Source organism: Ailuropoda melanoleuca, chromosome 1 (genome assembly GCF_002007445.2).
Source record: "Ailuropoda melanoleuca isolate Jingjing chromosome 1, ASM200744v2, whole genome shotgun sequence".
Lineage (NCBI taxonomy): Eukaryota > Metazoa > Chordata > Mammalia > Carnivora > Ursidae > Ailuropoda > Ailuropoda melanoleuca.
In genome coordinates this window covers 42,273,267-42,297,010 of record NC_048218.1, presented here as the reverse complement: position 1 = coordinate 42,297,010, position 23,744 = coordinate 42,273,267, and the positions used below count along the sequence as shown (strand labels likewise).

General features: G+C 33.7%; 1 pseudogene; it reads left to right on the top strand.

Moving 5' to 3' along the window:
• Positions 1-17,450, top strand: part of LOC100481097 — a 164,581-nt pseudogene extending 147,131 nt beyond the window's left edge.
• Positions 17,451-23,744: the final 6,294 nt, after the last annotated feature.

Sequence of the window (23,744 nt, the reverse complement as noted above, 5' to 3'; positions counted from 1 at the left end):
TGAGAGATAAGTTTGGTGACAATTAAAATTTATTTGGAAACATACAATATAAAATAATTCAGAAACTTCAAATTAGAATATTTTCAGATAATACATCAAATAAAAGGATAACATCTATACTTTACAACAAAAGCTTACAGATTAATTAGGAAAAGATAATAATGGAAGAGTGGGAAAGTATAGAAACAAACATTTCAATAAAGAGAATATCCATGTTCACAAATATGTGAATAAATGCTCAAATTTACCAGTAATTAGGGAATTGCACATTAAAGAAACAATGAGATATTATTTTTCACTCATCAGATTAACCTAAAGCATAAATAAATACATGAATCGATGCATGAAGGAATAAATAAAATTAAAATAGTTTATGTTGAGTGGCATGACAAAGTGAATAAACTCATAGATTACTTATTAGGAATGCAAATTTTAGTCATTTTGGAAAACAGCTTCTTAATATATATTTTTATAAATACACATATTTTGACCCAACAAACATACTTGTGAAATCTGCTTCATAGATAAAAACACCAAAACATAATAATATGTACAAAACAATGATTATTACAGCATTATTGATACAGGCAAAATCTGGAAACATAGTGAATGTCCATTCATTAACAGATGCTTGAATAAATCCTGGTTTATCCACTCAGTGAAATATTATATGACCCTAATGCCTTCATTATGCCAAAATGGAAAAAAAAAATCCCACTTCTGTAAAGTGAAAAGTGACAAAAATAAACATAAATGTATGTACACATTACTATATGATTAAAAGTTGAGTTGCTTCAGATTGAAATATTTACACACACATACACACACACACACAAATACATATATGCACATACATTAAAATATATAAAAGGTTTATTCTAGAATGTTAATTGTGAATATCTTAATACAGTAATATTGAAGGAGATGTTAAAGTTAATTCTTAAATTTTTTGTAATAGTTGAGCTCATTTAACATAAAGAAGTAATATATGAAAAATTAGAAAAAATGTTATTTTTGCAAAAAAAAAATAAAGGAAATATAATAAGGAAATCTAGTCCGTAATCTGAGGATGACTGTGGGAACTTTTGGTCACCCAGAAAGAGAGCCATGGAAGGCCAAAAGAGAAAGACTTGCTTAAAAATGAATACATCAACAAGCAGAATTAAAGGGGTTATGTAACAGTTGATTCTAAATGCTGAAGGGTTCATTTTATATTGTTACTTATATGAACTGACTCTAATTTTAAGATTAACTTTTAATTTCCATAGTTAAAGGGTAGAAGGACAATAGATTAAAAAAAAAAGAGCTAAAATAAACTAATCCCATTTAAGAAAACAGGCTGTTTTTATAATTTCTCCCTCCACCGTGACCTAATAGTTGGGCTATGATATATCAGTCAAACTAGGCAATCAGTCATCTGGTCAGCCACGGCTATAACACTGGTCAGAGAAAACACAGCCTAGCAGTGGATCTCTTTTATTTCCTAGAGAAGCATTTTTCTTTCCAGTTTAAACAGAGAATGAAGTTCTCATCACACATTGAGAGTCTATGTAAGACAACATTAAAATAAAACAAACAGAGAAAGTTGACATAAAAAAGTTCAAATAGATGTGGATAAGAATCAAGAATTACTCTGAAGGATTTATGCTCCAAAGTTCAGCTTTTAAAGTTTTTATTAGAGAATAGTAAAAAGTCTCCCATATAACAAGTGACTTGTGTTGTTCTAAGATATTTGTAACAATATCTGTAAGAAATGAAGTTTATTATTATTTTTGGAATATAATAAAGGACAGCTTTATTTGAAGCAACATTTGAGTATTATTCATGATTTCATTTATTAAAAATAGTATGAGAGATAAGCAAAACATTGTCACACGTTGGAGACTAATAAAATGAATGCCCTCTACCAAAAAAATATTTAACATCCCTTTTATGAAGACATGTTAAAATAAGCTACGTAAATGAATACTTGTTTTCTTTTCAACAAGTTGTATATTGAAGAGAAAAATCTCACTGAGGAGAAAAGAATACACTTTAAATTGCTAAAAAAAAATCCTGGAAAGATACAGGTTTCCAATTATGGGATGAATACTATTGGAATAAAGGTTACGGCATAGGGAATATAGTCAATGGTATTGTGATTGTGTTGTATGGTGGTAGATGATAGCTACACTTGTGGTGAGCATACCATAACATACACAGTTACTGAATCACTATGTTGTACACCTGACTCTAATATAACATTGTTTCAACTATACATCAATAAAAATATTTAAAAATAAAAAACCAAAATGTTACTGTACTATGATTAGAAATAAAATAGGAACGGAAAAAATGGGAATGCAGTAAAATATTAATAACAATTTGGTTTAGTTGGACTAGAAATGCCATTAATAACTTTTTCTATATTTTTTATATTTGCCCATTTTCTTAGTTTTATTTTCTAAAGTACTCATTAATTTGTTTTATATTTTGAAGGAAGAAAGTATCTAAAATAGTCATTTAAATTGTATGTAATTTTCTGTCACAATGTACATGGCTAGTAACAAGTCATAGAGCAAAATCCTGTAGTGATATTCAACATAAAATGATTAAAACCCTTAAATAAGTGGAAAAACAGAAATCCTGGATATTTACCTTGATAAACTCAGAAAAGTCATTTAGCACTCCTGGGGGTGTTTCTAAAATTGGGTGTAATAATAATGTTCTAATTCTAGTTTAGAGGGTTATTAGTGGCACAATGAAACTCTGCAAAGTGTCATGCAAACACGTGAGTATGTCTGAGACAGCACAGAATTGTGCTCATGATCCCTGACTTTAGAGTTAGAAAGATCTTGGCCATTTTCTTCATATATAGCATTATTGTAGAATAATAAATACACAGCACAAAATCAGATTTATAAATGAGACTTTATTCCTCCTTCCTTTTATTTAATGACTTGAAATAGTTATAAAATAATGTTAAAATGGAGAGGCATATTATGTTCAAGAAATTAAAATGTACTTACTAATCGTACCTTTTATTCTGTTTGATTTGAAGGAATGTTCTTGTTACCTATTTGCTATTATTCATGCCCTCTTTATTTTTATATATCTCACCATTCTTTTCCCATTGCTGTTTTGGATACATTTTTACACAAGCAGTTGGAAGTGTAGTCCCCTTTTCTTTTCTTTTCTTTCTTTTCTTTTCTTTTTTTCTTTTCTTTTCTTTTTTTCTTTTCTTTTCTTTTCTTTTTTTCTTTTCTTTTCTTTTTTTCTTTTCTTTTCTTTTTTTCTTTTCTTTTCTTTTCTTTTTTTCTTTTCTTTTCTTTTTCTTTTCTTTTCTTTTACTATTTTTTTATTCTAACAAGGAAGTGGAAAAGTTTACAAGGTGCCAGGTTTATCTTTTATTTTCAACAACCTCAAAATTCTGGAAGAAAGAAGTTCATATGTTGTTGGGTAAAGAGGGTTGAACCTTATGTTCACTCTGATATACCACTGTGTAGAATCCAACTAGAAATCAAAATAGCCTGGGTATATCAGTTGGTTAAGCATCTGCCCTTGGCTCGGGTCATGGTCCTGGGGTCCTAGAATCAAGTCCCAAGTCAGACTCCTCACTCAGCGGGGAGTATTGGTCTATTATTAGACTAATAATAAAACTAGCTAGTCCCTCTGCCCCTTCCTCTTGCTTGTGCTTGCTCTCTTTCAAATAAAAAAAATCTTTAAAAAAAATTGAAATAGCCCCTTTCATTGTTTTTCAAACCCTCTTAAAATAGGAAGTTTGAGGTAGAAGGGATCAAAATTAGAGAAGAGACAGATTTTTAATTTGGCTGAATTTTAAAATAACAATTTCTTATACAATGGAAAAAATCTATGATTATATTTTGCTAATATTTGTTATGATCACATATAATCAATATGCATTTTAATGTCCTTTTGAAAGTACTTACATTTCTTTGTCTCTGAGAATGGAAATGTCACTGAAAGGAAATGATAAAATGTTACTTTCCAAGCTTTTAAAAAAACATATCAGTATTTAAAAATGACCTGAGACTACCTTGAAAGATTCAAAAACACTTTCAAATATTTTGTTGGATAGGGAATTAACAAATGTGTAATTCAATTTGTTCATAAAATCACCAGACTTACTGGAATAAACTGATCTAAGATTCTTTGATATTTTTCTTATTTGTATATGTCTCCTAGACATTTTTTTGTTGCTTATTCTTAGGAAAAAAAAAACCCACAAAAATTCAAGTATTTTTAACATATTTTAGATCAAAATATACATATTTTTAGATATTTTATCATTTTATATTTTTATTATTACAAAGTTTATATCACCTTATAAACTTTAATAGGAGTGTTTACTTGGAAAATCTTTGAAATTTTAGTTTGACTATAAAAGCTAAACAGTAGTCTAGCTATCAGTTAACACTAACTACAATATGTTTAGTTAAAGGTTATTAAAGAGGAATAAGTGTCCCACCTAATCTGATCATTTTGTTTGCCTTGGACCATTACCTTAAAAGATTTATTGACAAATACATCATTTCCAATGGAAAAAATATAATCATTGACTTGAATATCATAAATTTGGAATTTTAATTAAGAGTAAATTTTGCGTGGTTGCACTTTATTTTTGAAGAAACTGATGATCCTATAATAAAATGAATACCGAGCACTTACTATAAATAGAGCATAATAATAAATATAAACAAAAGCAGGGTCCAAACTACATTCTCTGACTTCCATTGGCAATTGGCATTCAAACAGCATAAGACCATGAAAAACCTGTTATATGGGAAAATTCAGCAAATGTTTAAAATTTGCAATCTTGAACTTTGGGAGTTGATATAGTATATTGTTACAAGTAGATCTGTGACTTATATATGAAGAAGAATTTCATCTTTTGAAATCAATCTTTCAGAAGAAAAACGCTTGCTTTAAATATATTGTTATAGCTTTTATTTGAAGGAGAATCTTTAATGCTTGAATTTGAATTTAAAAGTCAACAGCTAGTTTTATTATTGGTCTAAAATTGAGGGTCAGAAGAAAATATTTTCAAATGTCAAGTTCTATAATCAATCAAAGAGGTATATACATCTGACAAAGTCTTTGGTTGTAAAAAGTGATTTCAGTGGGTTGGTCTACAAAGTTTGTTCTAGAATTTTAAATTGCAGACAAATTGTCTGTGAAACAATTATTGCCTGAAACTCCTTTTAATGCATACAGAATTACCTAGTTTATAACTGAATTGTGGAAAGTTGATTAAGTTATTGTTTTCTTATAATTATTTCAGTATTTACTCCCATTTTTTTCTTTTTTTGGTTAAGAGTAGAAGCTTGGCTCTCTGTCCTTTACTTCAAGGCTTAGAAAGAGAGGTTTATCAATAAATGTTTCTTAAATTGGCCTCTTTTTCTTGGACTCACATAAATAGTTTTAAGCAACTATTAAAAGAAACAACATTTAAATAACATTTACCAAATAAATGGCTGCATGCTAAATAAATATTATTTAATTTCCACAATAATTCTTTGACGTATTTTATATCAAGTTAAGATTTTGTGCAGCTAAAATTTACATAAAACTAAAAGTAACAGTAGCTTAAAGAAGAGAGATGCTTGTTTCTTTCATAACTGAAGATTTTATACAATGGTTCTATTCCATAAAGTCCTCATAGACTCAGGCTCCTTCCAACTGACTGTTTCATGGTGAGGGAGTGGGATGGTGGGGTGGTGTGGTTGAGGTTGGGAAGGAAGGGCAGGAAGATAGGGATGAAGAAGAAGAAGTCAAAAGGAGGTAAACCAGATACACACAGAAATATATGACAGCTTTCATTTGTTAGAACCTAGCCACACACATAAATACAAAGGAAAGAAAAAATAAGAAATACAGTCTTCATCTTATTTTTTTTAATTTAGTCTCTTAATCATAGAAAAAAGAGTTTTGAATATAATACTGTTTTACGTACAGTTTGTTTCTGGTGTGGATCCAATAATTTCCTTCCTCTTAGTTTATAAAAATGTAATTAAAAATGAGTTATAAATAAATAAATAAGTAAAATATAAATTTTATTGTTCTACAAGTAGCTACTAATTTACTTAACATAATATTTTAGCATAATGTTTAAATAACTAGCATGGAATCAGAGAGACCATACATTCACCTGTTGATTAACAAAAAGTTTGCAAATTTAGTTACAGTTATATTCAACATTCATATCTAAAATTAAAATTCCTTTAATAATAACAATGTCATCCTGTTGTTCCTTATTCAAATTTCCTTGTTAACCAATTTGTATAGCCACTGAGAAAACCAGAAATCAAAGAGAAAACCAAATTTCTCATTTGCTGCATAATTTTGGGACAAATTCCAACTTTCAATTCACAACCAAAAATTCAATTTTAAAGAACTAAAATTGAACATAATTTAAGAAACTATGTTTTGTGTATGAGTTGTTGCTTTGAAGGTTAGATGCAGAATTAAAAAGGAATAGCAGAGATGAACTCCTTCCTCATTATTTCAGACAGTACAGTAATCTTTCATGACATATTTAAGATATTTTTGTTAAGAATTCTATTTTGTCTCAGGGAGTCTAGTTTGATCCTCTCTCTGAACAATGGTGAATGGAAAATACATTGTCCCATTCAATTTGATATTAATGTCAAAGAATCCAAGTTTAAGTAAAGAGTGGCATATTTAAAACTAAAGCAGTAGTAAGCTCCAATATGACACTTTTCAGCTTTTCTCAGATAGGTTTCTGTAAGAAGTAAGCCCTAATATCCTTAAGCATTCATTAAATATAAAAAAATGAACTGCTTTCCTGTGCATCTATAATGGTACATGTTATGTTCTATTCTTGAAAAAATTGATAAAATAGTCAAATCATTTTCAGTTTTTGGTAGAGTTATGAAAGCCTTCAAGAATCACTCCATATTACCTATAGGATAAAATCCAGGCTTCTTAAAATGGCACATAAAAGCCTCCTTGATCTGGCCTTGGACACCTTGCCCAGATTTGTCACCAGCCCCTTCACTCTAGCCTACAAGGAATTGCTTATATTCCCCCCCAACACAGTGATGCTTCTCACTTGTACTATTGAAATGTTTGTTTTTGTCAGTTCCATTTAATGGCTTTACATATATTCATCTCTTCCAAGTAAATGTCAGTGATCTTCTTCCCCAAGAGGAGGCTAGCTTATTGTTTGTTTTCCTTGTTAAGACTTGTCCAGAAAATACCAGTCAGCTCCACCACCCTTTTTATTGTCGACATCATGTTTTTCAAGGGCTGGAGAATCTGTATATGCCAGTGTGCTTCCGCCTGTACTTCATCAATTCCCAAAGCTCATTCTGAAGACTGCCCTCTAATGCCACCTCTCATTCCAACTCTCTTACTTTGTAAGCCTTTCACCCCTCAACCAAATTAAAAAAGATGGTGAAACAGAGACAAATACAGCTTCTTAATTTGGGAAGCAGTCTTAGGAAGCACAAGTAAGTGGTAAAGTGAGACAATGAAGTAAGGAAAAGAATGTGTCAGTCATTTTACCAGTGTGGGAAACAGGGCTGCAATAACAATGGGGACACTCTGAGACTCCCTATGGGATGGACATCACAATGGTCCCAATGGAAAACAGGACTACCAATACCAGCTCCTACTGGTTGCGGCTTCTTCTGGTGTTGGTGTGTTAATTCCCCATTTTCACCTTGAGCCTGCAGTGTTAGCTAGAGTAAGCTCCCAAAGCGCTGCAAGTCTTGAGGCAAAGGATATCAGATGAAGCTATCAGCCTGCTGGATACTTTGGACCATAGCTGTAGCTGAATTTAGATGGTTTGAGCTGATAAAGGCATGGAATTCATAGTGTCTGCTATATTGTCTCATGACTTCTTTGCATAATGTCATATTTATAACTATCTGTATTTATATTTTCCATGCTAGACAGAGAAATTTGAGAGAAAATTATGCATGACAGCCCCTGGCAAATGTTGTTCAGTGTGATAACTGTCAACAGGTTCTATTGATTCGATTTCCCAACTGGTTCTTGAATTTGCCTTGCAAACTCTCCCCAGAGTTCTACACATTTCCCTATTTTTTTTCCTACCTGGGGACTCAAATACCCTCATAACTGACTTCCCTATTGCTTGTCTTGCTTTCCTTTTATCCAGCTTCCTTGTTCCTGCGATGGTGAGCTTCCTAAAGATTCCACTGTACAAACTTCTTAAAATACCTGCAAACTCCTCATGTTATATATATAATTATATTATTATTAATTATATATTAATAGCTATCATTTATTAATCCTATATGTATAAGACCAGTTCAGAGCACTTTGCAAAAGTCATTTTATAGTTTTACCAACTGAAGGGATATTCACAGGGAAATATCTGACTTTGGGGAAGAAAAAGTTACAAAGGCTAATGCTCTTTGCAATGTTTCTATGTAACATCGGCCGCACTAGGCTTTAATAAAAATTGAGTTTCTGTAGTGTAAGTAGCTCATATTTCTTGCTTATAATCTCCACCTGTTTCTTTAGGACCTTACTGATGTGGCACCCTACAAAATTTCCTACATTATTTCTGATTATTCAGAAATTGAGTGACCCAGGTGAGTTTATGAAACTAATCTGTCAGCTCGCATGGGATACAACAGACTCAATGGATGCTGCTGCTGAATTAAAGTCCTTAAAGTGTCTACTAAATACGACAATGTGGAAAAACAACATCTTTCTTATTTTTATTTTACTGAAAAAATAGACTAAAAATTTTACACCGAGGGATTTTATAGCATTTTTATCTGAAAATATAATCTTTCTTTTTAAAAGATTTTATTTATTTATATGTCAGAGAGAGAGAGAGCACACAAGCAAGGGGAGTGGCAGGCAGAGGGAGAGAGAGAAGCAGACTCCCTGCTGAGCCAGGAACCTGATGCAGGGCTTGATCCCAGGACCCTAGGATCATGACCTGAGCTGAAGGCAGACACTTAACCAACTGAGCCACCCAGGCACCCTTGAAAATAGCATCTTTTAAGCTTCTATTCACAGGTCTCTCTCTTTTTCTCTAGAAAACACATGTTAGACCTTGAGAGGTTGAATTTGAACCACTCTGAGCAGAGTTCTGCTTTTCTCAGAGACAACATTCTTTTTTCATGCTGAGGATGTTGTAACTCAGCCATGACCTTCCATGTGCCTATCAAGAGTCTCTGCACTGGTTGGTCCACCAGTGTATATCACATGGTCATATCTGCCTCCCAGGAAACAATGTGGTTAAATTTCAATTGCATATTTTGCTGAAAATATATGCTCTTTATAATTTTTACTATATAGTGAAACAAGAAAAAATATGAAAGGTAAAATTCTTATATAAAATAATTTTTATTTTAACTTCTAATCCATATTTGAATGTATATAAAATATAAATAATTTCTTTAAAGCTAAAAGGAATAGAAATTTTATGACAATAAGTTGACTTAGTTCCCATGCATTTAAAAGTCTGTTCTGAATGTATACTTTTCTTAAAATGTATAAAATCATATATGAAAGAAACATTACTCTATGCTGATATGCACCCTGGGAAGGTCATGGATTTTTTTGAAGTAGAAGAGGCTTGGGTACATGACTGACTAAAGATCAATTCAGAAGCATGTGTTCATTTTGAGAGGATTTAGAGTCATGGATGAACAATGGCTTAACCTCTTCAATAAAAGCTGTTCATAGAAACCCACAAAGCCATATTTGCCACATTTCTGCCAGAAGTGGCATAGAATTTAGAGAGCTGGGATTGTATCTTTTAGAAGTCAATCTCTCTAGCACAGTTAATAGATTCTTTTTGAAATTTCCTCATCCTGCTGTGGAATAAAAAAGATATCCTTCAAAGAGAAAACCTATAATGGTCCCTTGTCAGGAAGGTCATGAAGAGGATTTCGCTTTAGAATACATAACCCCCAGCCTCCCTGGCTATCTTAAGTTTCTATGAATTAATGCTATTTTAGTTCCTGTCCATAGTTCATGTCTCTAACATGATTTATTGTCAATTTACCTCCATGGTTGCTATAGAACTTGCTCTGGGTTACCTCCAACAAAAGAAAGGTCAGTTGATAAAAAAAGAGGTTAACATTATGATGAGATTTTGTAACACTAAACAATAAACCCACTAAGAGAAGAGAATATTACTGAAACTAGTCAAAGATATAACCATGTAACAGAAAATCTGCATGATGGGTAATCCACAGCCAGGTGATTAAAGTGTTACTAGACTGGACCTTGGAATTTGAGTACAAAGATAGTAGAATTTAGTTTGTGTGAAAGCTTTTACGTGATTTTATGATTTTTGCCAGCAACATGTATGTGAGGTACTAGAAAACTGATGTTCCCAGGGTGATTTTGCGGATGAGATAGAGTAAAAGGACTGAGACTCCTCTGAGTCTGTTAGGTCTGTCAAATCCAAATCTCTATCAACACTAGTAGGGACATTTCAATAATAACAGGACATGTCTTTACAACTGGAGGTACTTAAAGGGATATTGGATTTTGAGTAAGTAGTCTTGGTTCAGTTTATTTTATTTTTTTAAAGATTTGTTTGTTTATTTGAGCAGGGGCCAGGCAGAAGGAGAGGGAGGGAATCTGAAGCAGATTCTACACTGATTGGGGGGCCTGACGTGGGGCCCAATCCCATGACCCTGAGATCACGACCTGAGCCAAAATCAAGAGGTGAACATGGAACTGACTGAGCCACTCAGCAACACCTTTATTTCATCTATGACTCTTGTGATATCATTGGTGTTTTCATGTCCCCTCCTTAACTTTTACCATAACCTTCTCCTAAGGCTTGCACCCCATCTGATCCTGTTTTATTATTTCCTCAAGGTACATCCTGCATTTAATCATCTAGGAATTCGTCCATAAACCTGGTCACAATCAATCTACCCTGATAACCACATATATGGCAACTAAAAGATGGAGATGGAGAAATGGGGTTTGATACAAGGATAAAATGAGATTCTGAATTTATGTGAACCATAGATTTAGATTTCGGTAAGGGATAGAATTTAAACACGTATTTTGCACGTTATTTGATTTGACAAAGAACAAAAAAGCGAAGCAAAACTTCCACCATTTTTATATTAGATAGGGCTCATTAGACATATCAAAATGTCCTGTATTATTATAAATGCGTCTTTTAGAAGTTGGATTGAAAACTATTGACATTGAGGCTAGTAGGTATTGATAGCTTCTCTTATTTTCTTCCATTACTAGTTTTTTTTTCTACCTTTATGCAGCCAATAAATTGTGCCTGTCAACGCCACTTAGTGGAACAAGTAAATACTAATTAGCTTAAGGCTTCTGGGATTTCTTGACCTGAAGGAGCCTTTCCCCAAGCTAACTTACACATTTTGATTGCATGTTCAGGGAAACAGTACCATTCTTTTAAAATGGCAATTCCCTGTTGAATAGGGCATTATTTTGCAGAGTTGATGATTCTTCATATATACAGAATGTATACACATGGACTTTCATAAAATATGAATGATGCCTGATTTATAATGGAATTTCTAAGTCTTAACATTTACTTTCAGTTGTTTGCATAAGACCTGTTTATTCCATTTCAATTAGTAAATTAGTGAGGCAGAAGTGGGTGTCTCAAGGCTTTTCACTTCGAACTCAGAGAATTCAAATTCAAAAACAGGAAGTAAATGTAGGTTCTGGATGTTATTATTTGTGCTCCTTGGACAAACTACTTTTTCGTCTAGTCTCAATTTCTTTCCTCGTAAAATCTATATACTATAGTTTACCAAACAAATCTAAATATTGATTTAGATAATAACTAAAAGGATCTAGGAAATTGTAGGTACTGGTCATGTAATAGATTCCTTCAACAGATGGAAAAATAATTGTTATTAATGACAATGTTTTTCACAAATATATTGAATTAAGGCTTATTTACATGTCTTAAGAAGTGGTATAATATAATTTTTATAATATTAAAAATAGTTATAGCTAAGTTTATTAGAATTATTGTATACAAAGTAATTTTATGTACATTATTTCATTTGATTCCCAAAGCTTACAAGGTTAATTAGTAAAGCAAAAAATATTACATAATTTTACAAATGTGAAAGAACTGAAGTTCATAAAATGATTTGATTAAAATCACAGACATAGAATTAGGACAAGAACACAGGCATTTTTACCCTCAAATTTCAATATTTCCACCAAAATATGCTATAAATTGTAATAATTTTTTATCTGGGGGAACTAGTTCTTAGACACTATCTTTTTCTTTCTCCATAAGGACAGCAAATGGTAAAATGTTTAAGTATTGTGAAATTTCCATCATTAATTACAAAGAAATGATGACAGTCTAACTGAGATAATTCTTCTCTTCTGTTATTCTATACTAATGCAGAAATATCTTAATATTTTTCTAGTTCTATATTCAGAAATGAATTTGTTACATAGACAACCTACAAATTCTGGATTACTTTCTAATAAGTGATATAATATTCATACATGAATTGGCATTTACAAATCAACTTTTTGTGTTCATAGATGAGGTTGTATTGGTAATTGTGAGTCAGAACTCATGACCCGAAATGGTAAGGTGATTTGGAATGAGATATTTAATTTGCAAGACAGAAAAATTGAAATGTGGGTGTATGTTGAATGCCTCTATCATGTAAGATTCAACTCGTGTGCATATAACCAACAAGATTCTGGTTCTCTTGTACTGTATCCTTTTTACTATATTCTATATACTGTAATAAAATGGAAAGGATAGCAGCTGCTTTACACACTTGAAATTAAAGTAGATCTTAAAGACAAAAACTGAATATTAAAAATTTTCTGAACTTCCTTATCCTCAGGAGAGGTAATTATAAAATCTGAATGCCATACCTGTTTTGTGCCTTGTAACTCTTCCTAATATGATATTTTACCTCCAAACCTGTTATTAGAGCCCCAAATTAAATATCTGTTTAAAGGTCAATCATTAAACCACCTAACAGTGGCCAAGGGAATTCTTAATAGCTTAAAAAGCAAGAGCAATATCAGCATGATACGATGTGTATAACATTTTATTGGGTAGACAAAAACACAAGGACAAAAACAAGAGAAAGTTAACGTTATACTTGTATATTTATTTAAACATCTATAACATGTAATAAGCATATTTGTGTTGACAGACTGTCATTTGTGTTGGATCACTGTGATTCTATTTCATTTAAAATTATATTAATAACAAAAATGAATTCAAAGTTCTGAAAACAGATTTGTTTAATGAATCCCTAATTACATTTATTGCTTTATATCAATTTTAAGAGTTTCTAAAATATACCTAGTCATGGGACCATCCCAACCCAAACGGAGCAAATAAAGGAATGATTCCCTAAAACAACGCATCATTCCATATTAAGTTAAAATTAATATTTATTGGGAGAGTCTATCTGTGGCCCCAGGAATGAAAAGAGAAAAGCTCTGAAACAAAAGCCTTGAGGACCAAAAATCAAGGCTGGGAAACTGCAATTAGCATGCAAATCCAGCAGAAGAAGGAAGACAAAATCAGGGAACAATAAGCAAAGGCTGGTTGATAATAGGTAAAACTGGATTGAATTAGAGGGGCGTCAAACCCAAAAGCAAAAATGAAAGAACATTTGGAAAGATGACTGTAAATGGCACTGGAGTTTATTGTTGCTGATCAAGAATTAATGAATAGATTGTGTTGGCTTCTATGTATAAGACCAGGGAGAATAATCACTGCCTTTTGGTTTTACTAGAGGTTATAGGATGGATTTTAGCCTACTTTGTGAGAAAGAGAAACAACTTGATTCCTATACAGATGATTCATGGATGCTATGATGGATGGTGACAAGGAATAATATTGAATGATGTTGCACAAGTTCTGAGTGATATCGGTTGACCATTTTACAGTCACAGTTGTGTCACTTCCAAAAATAATCAGTAAAAGACCACTATGACAAGTAGTAGGCAACCAATAAATATTTACATTATTTGACTTCTTTATGTAATTTCTATTTTTCCTTTAAGGAAAAAAATGAGTACTCTAATACAAGCTTCTATCAAGTCACCATATTTCAGTATCTCCTCTACCCTTCCTTTCTCCCTGATACACTTTTCCTACACTAAGCATACTCAAATGTAAGGCATAGGGAAAATAAGAGAGAGTGATTGGTATTATCCAAATATTGAATATATAGAACTTAATAATAGTTAAAAATTTTATCAGTTCTGAAATTGTAATTTATTTAGTGACATGGAAGAAATTTCATTCCTCTTGTTATCCAAAATAGTTTCTTACATTTCTTACTACATATGATTTCATACAAAAGTGTATTAATTTACCCTATCTTTTTTCTAATTTAGTAACAGTAGTTCTCATTAAAAGGGAATTCTACCATTAGAATATCCTTCTCTCTTCTAGAAAAAAATACAGATGTTAAGCCACTAGTATTGAACATAATAGTAGCTTATTAAAACTACAGGATGGAAAGTAATGATGTTGCCAGAACTGTTGAGAATATTGCTCTCGGTGATAGCTAGAATTGCAAGATGTCCTTCAAGATTCCCACTCTGGTATAGACACAATATATGATCCCTTCCTCTTGAATGTGGTAAGAATCTGTGATGGGATGTGTTTATAGAGTCTCAGAAGGAGAAGAGAAAGAATGTGGTAACAAAATTTTGAAGAGGTAACAGCTGAAAATTTCCAAAACTGATGAAGACAATAAGCCATATGTTTAAAAAAATCTAAAACTGCAAAGTAAAATTTTAAAAAATTTATCTATATAGTAACACAATAGAGTAAAATTGCAGAAAAGCAAAGACAAAAGAAATTTTAACATGCCCCTAGAGAAAAACAACATAATATCTTTAAAGGAACAACGACAGAACTTAAGTCTATTTTCTCAACAACGATGATAAAAGCTAGAAGACAAATTATATTTTTTAAGTGCTGAAGTAAAATAACTGTCAATCTAGGAGTTTAAAGCTAGAAAAAAATTATTTCAGAATGAAAATGAAAGAACGCATTTACAGATACACAAAACTTGAAATAATTTACCATAGTAGAGCTGAGCTAAAGAAAACACCAACTATTGCTCTTTAAACAGTGAGGATATAGAAGCTAGGAGATATAGGCAGAAAAGTTGCCCTTTAACAGATGACTGGATTAAGAAGTTATGGTCCATATATACAGTGGAATATTACTCAGCTATCAGAAAGAATGAGTTCTCAACATTTGCTGCAACATGGACGGCACTGGAGGAGATAATGCTAAGTGAAATAAGTCAAGCAGAGAAAGACAATTATCATATGATTTCTCTCATCTATGAAACATAAGAACTAGGAAGATTGGTAGGGGAAGAAAGGGATAAAGAAAGGGGGGTAATCAGAAGGGGGGATGAAGCATGAGAGACTATGGACTATGAGAAACAAACTGAGGGCTTCAGAGGGGAGGGGTGTGGGGGAATGGGATAGACTGGTGATGGGTAGTAAGGAGGGCACATATTGCATGGTGCACTGGGTGTTATACGCAACTAATGAATCATCAAACTTTATATCAGGAACCAGGGAGGTACTGTATGGTGACTAACATAATATAATAAAAAAAATTAAAAAAATAAAAAATAAAAGTTGTGAAATTAAAAAAAAAGAAATTAAGCCTAAATATATTGTTGAATCCAAATAAATATTGCTTCTATCAAAACAGTGATAATGATAAAGTGTTGATGAGTTTAAATACACAATAAAAATGCATAAGAACAGTGCATAGAAATTGGGACAGACAAAGAGAGGTGAAGTGCCCGAAATTTCTTGCTCTGTCTGGAATAAAGCACAAAAGTTGTGGTTTACTTAGACCAGAATAAGTCAAGATTCAAATTTTCATCTTCGTAATAACCATTAAAACAACAATAAACAAGTTTATAAGCTCTATGCTATTTACTCTGTTTGTCATATTCTGGATAGACAACCTTTCTTTGCCCTGTTCTTTATTCCCACAAGGCTGACATTACATGGGCATTCTTGCCCTTTGACCCCTGTTAGCTTTGGCTAACAGGCACTGGCATGAAGTATGAGGTTAAGAGAATAAAGATTGGGTATATCTCCCAATTCAAACTTTGTTGCAGTTATTACATCCTACTAAGGCTACACACGAGAGAGCTGTATTAATTGACCCCAGGCTCCATTAACTCCTTTTCCTTTTTTACCCTTTAGCCTACTGAAGACAGGAGGCCCCACAGAAAATAAATGTGCCCTAAGGGACAATCAACCAGTCCTCCATTGCACTAGGAACTGACTGCAGGTACCAGAGTGAGCCCAGCTGAGAGTATCAGAGCCCAAGCCAAGTTGCTACCCCACAGAATGATTAGCTAATAAACTTTTGATCTTTAAAGCACTCACTTTTAGGTAGGTTGGTGTGCAACGGGGCAGGGAAGGGGAGTGCGTGTGAGGTTATCGCATGGGCTGGTAGGCGGATCCGGAGGTTTAAACCAAAGACTGAACAAAACGGGCAAGAGCAGCAGATGCGCTCCTGCTGAGAGCTGAAGAAGGCAGTGAGCCAACATAGACTCATCATCAGTCACCGGCGATAACCTGAGTCCCCATAACTTGCCAACCTGGATCAATGAGTCTCTCTGCAACTGAATCTGACAAAGGTTGAGCAGTTGTGTTCAAGGGCTGCCTATTGTCAGTTTATGGACATGCTGCTCCCTGGCTCCATTGCCTTGAAGAAAATGAAATTCCAGGCTACACTAGAACACGAGTACATCCAAAACTTCAAAATGCTGCAAGCAGATTTTAAAAGAATGGGTGTTGACAAAATAATTCCTGTGGACAAATTAGCAAAAGGGAAGCTTCAGGACAATTTTGAATTTGTTCAGTGGTTCAAGAAGTTTTCTGATGCAAACTGTAATGGAAAAGACTATGACCCTGTAGCTGCCAGACAAGGTGAAGAAACGTCAGTTGGTTCCTCTCTTGTTGCTGTGGCTCTGAACAAACCAAAGAAACCTCTCGGCTCTAGCAGTGAGTTCCACAGAACGACTGCAACCCTGGAGGCCTGCCCGTGTGTGGTGTGAAAGAATCCTGGTGTGGGCAACAGGGATGACGAAGTGGCTGAATTCATGCAGCAGGTCAATGTGTGGAAACTTACTGTTGAAGACTTGGAGGAAAAGAGATTTCGACTTTGGGAAAGCTAAGAAACATTGAATTGATTTGCCAGGAGAACAAGGGTGAAAACAACTCTGTATTGCAGAGGAATTCTGTATGCCAGAGCCCACTGCTTTGTCATACCTGAGGAAGGGGACCCACAGGAGGAACAAGAGTGTCAACAGCCCGGGCCAGCAGAGCAACATGTGAATTCTTCCCTCCAAATCATGCACTCACGTATAAAACACTCCCTTTTATTATTCTTAGAGGACTCACGGGTTTCTTTTCTTCAGCAAAAAAGTAGCACCTCTTCTTAAAGTGCACTTTGCAGAAGTTTTACTCCTTTTCCGAGTTTGAGTTAGGAGTTTTGTAGCAGAGCGGTATTAACATCTAGTTGGTTCACGTAGGCTGACCATGGGGCTTGTCAGTGGTCGCTGGTAACAGTGATTGCCAGAGAAGGTGTTTTTATGTAATACACTGAGGTGGAGAGCTCCTACTGATAGGTAAAGGCTGATTTGAATTTTAAGCTAATGTGAAATCTTGGCGGAGAATGTTTTAATGAGTAAACGCCTTAAGAGTATTTGAGTGTTTCCTTATTTCAAAATATAAAACGTCACATGACCGAAGATTTTATGTATTTGACATTGTGTCTGGGAAGGAGGGGCCAGATCTCTGGACCTTTGGAATCTGCTGTTCACAAGCCTTCCAGGGCCGCTTGAATCCTCAAAGGCCTAGACCTTGGTCCAAAAAGAAAGTTTAAAATTTTGCTCTGTAGGGGCGCCTGGCATGTGACTCTTGATCTTCATGTGAGTTTGAGCCCCATGTTGAGTGTAGAGATTACTTAAAAATAAATAAAAAATCCTTTAAAAAAAGTTGCCCTGTAAAGCTATTTGATGTCCTTGACCAATCTTATCCCTGCTTCAAGAAATACGTGGCATTGTTGCCTGGGTGAATAGAGGGTGTGTTTCAAGCCCTGAGATAAATTTGAGTTGAAGAGCTTGAATTTCATTGAACATTACTCTGACTGTTTTTCCAGTTATCCCTGAAAGTTCTTTGTTGTGTTTTTTGGGAAGTGAGGTGTTTCCAGTTTTGAAATCTAACAACTATTTTTGGAAACTTAGGTGCGTCTCTGGGATTTGAATGGGGGTTGTGTCCCATTTTACTGTCTTTTAAGTTTACATTGTATCTTTTCTCTGCTCCCCTTGCTAACTGGAGAGTCCCCTTTGTCTTAAAGTTTGGGGCTTAGAGTATAAGTTCAGCAGGCAGCTGGTCACACTGCAAGTTCTTTCTGGATCTATGGCAGACAGAGTGACAAGTGAAGGCCATTGCTACCTTGGGATCTGTAAGGCTGGGTATTCTCAGTACCTCCTGTCCACAGCCCTCCACTATTATTGCAATACTTTGCAAGTGCACTAATCTCTTTGGAGGTAAAATTCATTACCGTGTTACTAAATGTTAATTTTCTTTTCCAGAAAATACAGTGCCGTGTCTGAATTAATTATTAATATTTAAAATATTTCATTCCTCAACTCGTCCTAATTTGCTTCGCCTCTAGCCTGTTCAGTTCCTTTGTTCGGCAGAAATCTGCAAAATGTGTGTTACTCACTACTGAGATTATTCAGCACCTGATGTATTTGTATTGATTTGTGCCTGGTGGTAGTTTGTCCTAAGATGTGTGTAGAAAACAGGTATTTTATTATAAAATTGTGGTGTAGTGTATGCTCTCTGTGTAATTCATAGGAATATGCAGATTCAGTGACTGACAATGCCAAAAAATGCAAGTAACTAGCCATTGTTAAAAATAACGGTGATGGTGTTTCACTTTTTGGCGTTTTAGACTTTTGTTGCCCCAAAATTCCATTTTATTGGGAACCCATTTTCCACCTTATCTTTCTTGACAGAGTTTTTTTCTACTTTAAACTGTTTCTAAATAAAATTCTGTATTTCAAGAGAAAATAATAGCCACTCACTTTTAGAGTAGTTTATTATGAAACTAAAGCTGATTGATAGAATATGTAATAATACTTCTTAGAAATGCATTTAGAATCCAATAGCAAAAGTGAAGAAAATCTAATAGATTTGAGGAAACCAAAAGTCATTTCCAAATTGAAAATATTTTTCTGAGTAGATTGTTGATCCAGTTTACTATATAAGATTAAGCCTGTGCCTCTCTGAATAATTAAAAATCTCTATCATCTATTTTTTCATCTTTAAAATGAAGAAGATGAGGAAAGATGATAATCATCTGTAGTATTCCACGGAGGTTTGATTGCAGCAGATTAACCATAGATGTTGATTTTTATGATGGGCTTATAAGTCACCGTTCATAAGCAAGAATGCGCGTGTGAAAGGTACAGTTTTTCGGTGCCCCAGCTCTCTCTCTAGAATATAACTGAACCGTTGCACCAAAATTTATGGTAAAAATAGTTTTGCATGACTTCTGTATTTCTGCTAATAACATAAGACTATCTAATGCTTAAAAATCTGTATCAATTTTTCAATTCCAGATAATTAGAATTCTGTGGCCTTAAGATATGCTAACAGTGGGGGCGAAGAATATAGAAGAGAAACTGGGAAGATAACAAATACGTCTTGGAGTTAACAGAAATCTTTGTTGTGCTATGTTAGTCTTGTGAACAAAGTGTATTCCATTGATTACCTGTGTTAGAATCACCAGGGTGTTGTTAGAAATGTAGATAACTAGAGTCATTCTTCTATTTTATGAATCAGCATCTCTGAGTTTTCAAAATTACCATAGCGTTTCTGAAACTTTAGTGCACCTTTGAATCACCCGTATTCTTAAGATTCTAAAACCAAAATGCAGACATAGTACGTGTAATATGTGACATCTAGTTTACATTTTTATGAAGAATTATAGGTAGTCTAAAAAACATTCTATGAAGAATATTGCTTCAAAGAGCTCTTTATTGGTTTCATTTATTGATGAATCTTTGTTAATAAACTCAGTACAGTGCCTCATAGTAAGTGCTTAATTGATATTTGTCATCGAATTAATGACTTATTTAGATCTATTATTCTTTTTCAGTATGGGCAAGATAATATTTTTAATTCTTAACGTAGAATAATTTTATAATAGATATATCAATGATGTGTAGGTATATATGTATTTCATAAACTTGTTGAAGAAAAATGTTTTCAATGACACTTGTTAAAGATAGTGAGGCAGATTTTATTCAGGATCATTGCAATAGGTATAGAAACCTCAGCGATGAGATATTACAGTGAGGGAGAGAGACTGGGCTCAATGCCAAATGCAGCATAAGCAAGTGGGTATTTATAGTAAGGAGCAGGGTTCAGGGTGGTCAGTGAATAGAAAATTAGGAAACATCAGGGAAAAGGGGGGTTCTGACTAAGCTGACCTAATGGGATTCTTGTTGAGGACAGGCCAGAGTGATCAGACATCACCTTGGAGATGTGGAGGATGAGGAACGTGTTCAGGTAGCCAACGTAATCAGGTGTGGAAAGTGAGGGGTTCTGATTAAACTGACTTATCAGTGTTCTTGCTAAAACTAGATTTTACAAGGAAATGAACAGATAGATGAGCCTAGGAGAAGGTTCAGGGGCCTGACTAAAGTTTGGTCAAACAAAGAATCTTTGTCATACTTCATATATACGGCGACATTAAATTTTATTTCTTCTGGTTTTCATGTAAAGTGAGCTAAATGATGCAGGTAAAGTGAACTAAAAGATTATCTATCAGTCTTACTGAATGATTAATATTGCTAAAACTTTATGAATTTCTAACAGATTCAAAATAAGAATTGATTTTAGGAGGACAATTAAATTGTATCTCTAGTGATAGAAGGAATATTTGTCTCTCATTCTTTCTACACCAAAGTGCAATATCCCTACTTAATATATACTTAGTGGGTCATGTATTCCTTGCTGACAAGAATAAATAGAGATAGCTACATTAGATACAACCACTTTCTGGGGAAATTTTTTAAACATTACATAAATTTGTAAATTGATATAATTATTTTATTTACAAATTGTTAGACTTTCAACCTCATGATAAAAAAAAAATGTGGCACAACCTTGCTTTTGTTAAGTGTGATATCCTTATTTTGCTAGGAAAAGATTCTTTTAATAATGTTTTCTTCAGGGCCTTAGATTTTTAAGCTGCTTAAGATAAAAAAAATATCATGGGGATCAACTGGTTATTTACAAAAATGTGTAATAGGTCATCTCTTGAATAAATACCACCAAAGATGTTGGTGTAATCTCAGCTAACACTGCAAATCATATTTAATATGTAATTTAAAAATCTAAATCTTTAAGAAAGGAAGCTTCTATGGAAGTTAATAATAAATTATATCAGTTTGCTTACCACCATACCTTTATAAATGTCTGCCATTAAGAAACAGAGTTGACCTTTAGCTATATAGGGTTCTCATTTATTACTATAGTGCTTCTTTTTTAAATTGGTGTGATAGAATTTGGTAAATCTTATAATTTTCTTGATCATAGTGTTGTACTGGCCAAGTGCTATGAAAATGTATATTAAAAAGCTAAATATAATGAAAAACACATGATTAAATCACTAATTCTCCTTTTAAAAAAAAAGATTTTATTTATTTATTTGACAGACAGAGAGACAGCCAGCGAGAGGGGTAACACAAGCAGGGGGAGTGGGAGAGGAAGAAGCAGGCTCCCAGCAAGGAGCCTGATGCAGGGCTTGATCCCAGAACGCCAGGATCACGCCCTGAGCCAAAGGTAGATGCTTAACTCCTGAGCCACCCAGGCGCCCCTAAATCTCTAATTCTCCTAATAATTATATATTATTTGGGGTATTCTTCTGTAGGAAATTCAAAGCAGACTGTGAGGGCAAAGTGATTCAAGATATGTCATTAACAATGGCCAATATTGCCTCTCATACACAATTTAACATCTATTACTCTGAAAGAGACAGAGTCAATAGAATAAAGGAATAAGATACTTAACTGAGAGTTGGGTTTGAATTCATAATCTGAAATTTCCTTGACCCTTCAAACAAAAATTTGAGTCAAATTAAAATAATATTATTGGGTTCTCAATACCATCTAAATAATAAATTTGTATAGTTTTCTATAGTTTATGTGTTTCATCTTGAAACCTCTTGAAATATTTGCTTCAGGGCATGAACTACTTTAAGAATTTTACATATTTAAAAACTAAATCATTACGTCAAAAACTAAATCAAAAGAATCACCACACTTTAAAAAATCTCACCTGATGCTTTTCATGACAATTCCTAAGTATCTACATCAGGATGGGCTTGTTTTACCCTATATACGGATGAAGAAAATGTGTTTTTAAAAGTTATTTTCTACAAGGAATTTTATTATCTTTAAAATTTTATAATTTAAATTTTAGGTAGTTAACATACAGCGCAATATTGGTTTCTGGAGTGGAAGTCAGTGATTCATTACTCACATACAACACCCAGTACTCATCATAACAGGTGCCCTCCTTAATACCCATTACCCGTCTAGCCCATCCCCCACCTACCTCTTACCATCAACCCTCAGTTTGTTCCCTATGATTAAGAGTCTCCTATGGCTTGTTTCCCCTCTCTCTTTTTCTTCTTTTCCCCTTTCCCATATGTTCATCTGTTTTTTTTTTTTCTTAAATTCCACATATGAGATCATATGGTATTTGTCTTTCTCTGACTGACTTATTTCATTTAGCTTAATACACTGTAGCTCCAAACCATGTCATTGCAAATGGCAAGATTTCATTCTTTTTGATGGCTAATAGTTCATTGTATTTATACCACATCTTCTTTATCCATTCATCAGTTGATGGACATTTGGGCTCTCTCCATTGTTTGGCTGTTGTTGATAATGCTGCTATAAACATTGGGGTGCATGTATCCCTTCAAATCTGTATTTTTGTATCCTTTAGGTAAATATCTAGTAGTGCAATTGCTGGATAGTAGGGTATTTCTATTTTTAACATTTTGTTAAAATGTTTTAACATATTGCTTTCCAGAGTGGCTATACCAGCTTGCATTCCCACCAAAAGTGCAAGATTGTTCCCCCTTCTCTGCATCCTTGCCAATACCTGTTGTGTCTTGTGTTGTTAATTTTAGCCATCCTAACAGGTGTGAGGTGGTATCTCATCATGGTTTTGATTTGTATTTCCCTTATGATGAGTGATTTTGAGCATCTTTTCACGTGTCTGTTAGCCATCTGGATTCCTATTTTGGAAGAGTGCCTATTCATGTCTTCCAAATGCTGGAGTTGAGTCTATTAGATATTGCTAGGTCATGCTATAAAATAAACAACCTAAAATTCTTGATGATTTACAACATCAAATAGATATTTCTCATTGAAGTTTTGTTTGCTATGACTTTGCTTTGGGATGCAGTCCAGGTTGGGGTCTGCACAATATACCTTCATATTTTACTGCCCCAATGGACAGAGCTTTCTGGGACATGTTCATCCCATAGCCCAGGTCATAGGAAGAAAAGAGCAGGTGGAAACTTGCAATGCCTCCTAAAATATCTGCTTGGATGACATGCCTGGGTGGCACAGTCAGTTAAGCGTCTGCCTTTGGCTCAGGTCTTTTTTTTTTTTTTTTTCATGGGATTTCTTTTTTTTTTTTTT